The sequence below is a fragment of the Plutella xylostella genome, chromosome 18 (assembly GCF_932276165.1).
Source record: "Plutella xylostella chromosome 18, ilPluXylo3.1, whole genome shotgun sequence".
Taxonomy (NCBI): domain Eukaryota; kingdom Metazoa; phylum Arthropoda; class Insecta; order Lepidoptera; family Plutellidae; genus Plutella; species Plutella xylostella.
The window spans coordinates 10,065,344-10,070,549 of record NC_063998.1 but is presented as its reverse complement, the minus strand read 5'-3'; positions in this window follow the sequence as shown (position 1 = coordinate 10,070,549).

Here is a 5,206-nt window from a genome sequence, read left to right as displayed (position 1 = left end):
GTTGCACAGAGAGCTATGGAGCGATCCATGTTGAGCATTTTGCTTACAGACCGTATTCCCAGCGTGGTAATTCGCCAAAAGACAAAAGTCTTCGACGTCGGTATGCAGCAGGGTGATCACGAAAAATATAGAATCGAATGCGAGTGCGACTAGTGTCAACTTGACAGCACTTTCGAACACTTTTTACCTATCGAATTGACAGTTGTCGCACTCGCATTCGATTCTATACGTTAGCTCTGTTTTTCGTGATCGCCCTGCAGGTCACTGAACTGAAATGGGAGTCGGCAGGACACTAGGCTCGAAGGCAGGACGGAAGGTGGACAAAGGTGGTGACAGAATGGTGGCATAGAGACGGACGAAGAAATGTCGGTTGGATTATGATTATTAATTGATGAATAAGTAAACCTGATCACTTGGATCTCAATCTCAAAGTGATTTCGCGGTGAACAATATGTTAATAAAGTTTATAGTAAAATAATGCTTCGAGATGGCACTGCCGTGCCCCCAGATATTATGAATTTTTTGTTTTCAATCTAGCTGACCCTTCTTACCTTTTATACCTTCCCTGGACTTCCACAAATGTTTCTAGACCAAAATCGGTTCAACCGTTCTCGAGTTCTGAGGTCCAATTATAAGTTCATTTATTCTTTAAGTCATTCATCTTAGATATAAATTGCCTTAGTTTGGCGGTTAATTCATTCTTATGGAATGTTTAAAGTAACATAAATTATTATAAAACATTATGCTGGTGTGATGGTTAAATCTCCTTGGTCTTTAAATTGTTTTTACTTGTATTTTATTAAAATGTTAATGTCGTTTAAGCCAATTTTACCTGACTGAGATTTCAGATGCCTATGTCTTATGTCCCTTATTACAGTAAATAGAATATGTACATTCATTTTATAAACAGAATTACATAGAAAACTATTTATATTTTACGTATTTTAATTTTCAAAGCCATAGCTAGAATAATTACAGAGATATTATTTTTTTTCGAAAATTTCAAACTTTAAATCGCTCTGGTGAACATTTTATATCATGGCGCTTCAAACATTCTGCCTTTCCACCGTCGATATATTATCATCATAGAGAAAATAATACTACAATACTACCTACCTACGTCACTTTCACATTTCGTTAGCCTCACAGAATAACATGTGATCTGAGTGTGTTCTGAGGGTTTGACAGTTGGAACAACCCTAGACAATGCCATCTATTTCTCCAAAAAGGAACTTTTTTTTTTTTTAACAAACGCCTCATTGTTGTCCTGACAATATATTTTGGTGTTGCCAATTGTTTCTATTGCATAGTAAGTGTTGTCGGACTCTACAGTATATCAATTATTATTAATAAATTCTTTATTGTATGTACAAAGTAAATTGGTACAAAGGCGAACTTAACGCTAGTAGCATTCTCTACCAGTTAACCTTTGGTAATGTTTAAAAAGTGATTGGTAGTGCGATAAGCTCAGACGATAGAAGATGGTCTATATGGACTACTACCTGTTCCCGCGAGTTTCGCTTCGTCTTAAAAAGTTTTCCCGTGGGAATTCCGGGATAAAAAGTAGCCTATGTTCTCAGGGTCCACACCATAATTATGTATACCAAATTTCATTAAAATCCGTTCAGTAGGCGTGAAAGAGTAACAGACAGACAGACACAGTTTTTTTTTTTTTTTAATCTAAGTATTTTTATTTAGGGACTTTGTTTTCTGTAGAAAACATGTCAGTCCCACCATCCCAGACACAGTTACTTTCGCATTTATAATATTAGTTAGGATTAGGATATGGAGTACTTAACTGAAATATGAATACTCGACAACACTGGTCCAAGGTCGGAAGGAACTCGCAGCCCCAAATCTGATGAATCTGTCAAACAGGACCCTGCCAAAGGGTTTCGAATTTCCCTTTGAAATAATATCTAGCAAGCCAATCTATTCAAGTAATTAATCAATTACTTAGACCAGTTTTATCATTAAAGGGCAGTGTAAGTACCTACTCTTGGGATTTAAGTTTTTTTTTTGCCTGAATTATTCTGTGCTACGTTGCTATGCGTGTATAAACACTTATATACTCGTTCCATAGGTAAGGTAACTCAACTAGTCCGTTTTGTAGGACATGTAAGGAAGTAGATGAGACGGCTGAACATACAGGGTGTCCCAAAAGTCAACGTCATCCCTTAAAGGGCTGATAGGTCAGCTCATGAGAGACCAGAATATCACAATATGACCTTAGTAAAAACTCGATAAGTTTCGAGATATTGACACTTTTATAAATTTGCTGAAAATCGACACCTTGGATCAGTTTTTTGCGTGCTGCATCCACAAAAATCCATATTGTTAGAATTTGTTTGGTGTTGCATCACCCTGTATAGCCCTGCTATTGATCGCAGTCAAAAAAAATATCGAGTAATGCTGTATGTTTAAAAAAAACATGGTTTTCAAAGCCATAAAAGGTAATCTTATTTTTTATAAACAACTTTGACTCTATATACTGTAAAAAAAATATACCACGCAAACCTGGCACCTTATTTGAAAAGATTGCTCATTTAATGCAGTTTCCAAAATGGTATGAAACGTTGCTATAGTTTCAATTTAAAAAAAGTTATTGCTATTTTAGTACATAACGACCTCGATGTAAAATTGTTTGAAGGAAATTTATCTGACTGAATTTATTAAGGGTAAGTCATGTTGGAATGAGTAAAAGTAAAATAGGTGGTGTGGCCGGGAGTGGGAAAAGAGACAACGTTGTCACAATTAATATAATGTCGCATTTTGTGTATCTTCTCGAAAAAAGTGGACTATAGCAACTCCACATTCCCCATAAATGTAGCGCATGGTAACGTACATTCCTGAGTAGTGCTAATGTGTGATATTGTACAAGTAAAACGCTTACACATGTACATTGTACACCCACAGTATCCAAAAAAGGGACAGATCAGTTTGTCATTAACATTACCTCTAATTACTTGTTATTTATTTTAAAGTTATTGTTAAACAAAACCAAACTCTCAAAATTATGATTATGAACATTAATAAGTATTATTTTTTGCTGATTATGTACGTAATATAATAATGTGGTGTTATAATTTTGATAAATAAAAATAAAAGTCAATAAATGTTTTTTTTTTTAAATAAGGTGTAAAAATCTAAAAATATGTTTTATAAGAGTTTGGTAACTTTTTTCTTAGCTATTTTTGCGTCATCTATGTTGCCACGGCTGACCCCACCACCTATTTTACTTTTACTCGTTCCAACGTGACTTACCCTTAATAAATTCAGTCAGATAAATTTCCTTCAAACAATTTTACATCGAGGTCGTTTTGTACTAAAATAGCAATAACTTTTTTTTTTATTGAAACTATAGCAACGTTTCATACCATTTTGGAAACTGCATTAAATGAGCAATCTTTTCAAATAAGGTGCCAGGTTTGGGTGGTATATTTTTTTACAGTATGTAGAGTCAAAGTTGTTTATAAAAAAATACGATTACCTTTTAAGACTTTGAAAACCGTGTTTTTTTTAAACATTCAGCATTACTCGATATTTTTTTTGACTGCGATCAATAGCAGGGCTATACAGGGTGATGCAACACCAAACAAATTCTAAGAATATGGATTTTTGTACCGGCGGCACGCAAAAAACTGATCCAATGTGTCGATTTTCAGCAAATTTATAAAAGTGTCAATATCTCGAAAATTATCGAGTTTTCACTAAGGTCATATTGTGATATTCTGGCCTCTCATGAGCTGACCTATCAACCCTTTAAGGGATGACGTTGACTTTTGGGACACCCTGTATATTCTGTTAGCTCGTCCACCTACTACAGAAACAAGATTATCTATTCTTGGACCAACAGAGCGCCTATCTCAGCTATTGCAACACCCAGGCTTGCTACTCCAGTTAACTCGGGAGCTAGGCTGGCTGAGCTGAGATCAAGGGGATATGTACAAAGGTTCCACTAGAGAGAGCCACGTACAAGAACTTCGCCCCCTCTCATAATAGATAGAACAGTTGCTATGGATGCGTTTGATATCCATCAATCATATTCATTGGACCAAATAGTATGATTATTATAGCACTGGTGGAAATGTATTTCTTTCACATCATCACTGCATAGCACATCAATCGTGGAAGTGCACATCCTCGGCTACCTAGGTAGCCTAGGGTACCTAAACGTAAAATTATAAACACTAGGGACTTGTGCCTGAAATAAAATGATTTTATTTATTTTTCTTCCTTTGCTATATACATGCAAAATAAAATTCGTTATAACCAAATAAGAAAAATGTTCATATCTCTTTTTTTTTGTATGTTAAGTTCAAACTATATTGATGTTCATTTATAATGATATTATAACTAAATGCATTAAGTATAGATACTTTTATAATAACTTATCTTTCACTCACTCATATAATTATATTTAGAGTATATTTGGAGATATTATCTTGATCAGATGTCCGGATTACTGCCGCGCCGGCTCCACCAATCAATCACCGGGAAAATGTACGCTACATTTATTTATTTATTTATGTACAACTGATTACTTACTTGGCTTAGGTAGGTACTTCAGTACGCTTCGAAAACATTCGGATATCATAAAATAAAGTCCGAGAAAAGCGATTTTTTATACGCAGGCGAAAGTTTGGAGATTCTACGTGTAGCTATAACAATATTACTTGCGTATTTTTTGTTAAATAGGTTGATTAGTTATAAATAGATATAGTTATACGACTTTAGCAACACCCTGTATAACCTATAACTATTTAGACTAGAAAAGTTATGTTATGTTCATCCTAATACGATACTACTAACGAGTAAAATAAGAATATAACTGGAACTAGCAAGGGTTTACTTCTGGATAATAATGTGCGACTCATATCATACATAATACTCAATGGATGACTTTGCAGATATTTATTTTCTCTCTTTTGTACGCTCATAATAGAGCTAATGGAATGTTACCTAAGTAAAATATTATTATGTTCGTAAGCAGTAAAGGCTTTGCAGGACTCATTACGGTCTTTACAAACAACTTTTGTGTTAAAGGTAAATAAAACTAATAATAAAAGAACTGTTTATCAGGAAACAAAAAACTAACGATTTTTAGAAGTCGCGTTGTTCGGTGTTCTCTATGCTCACTATCCTAATGTTATAAGTATAAATGATCCTGTATCTAAAACTAAGTAGGGGAGACCGGGGACAAAAG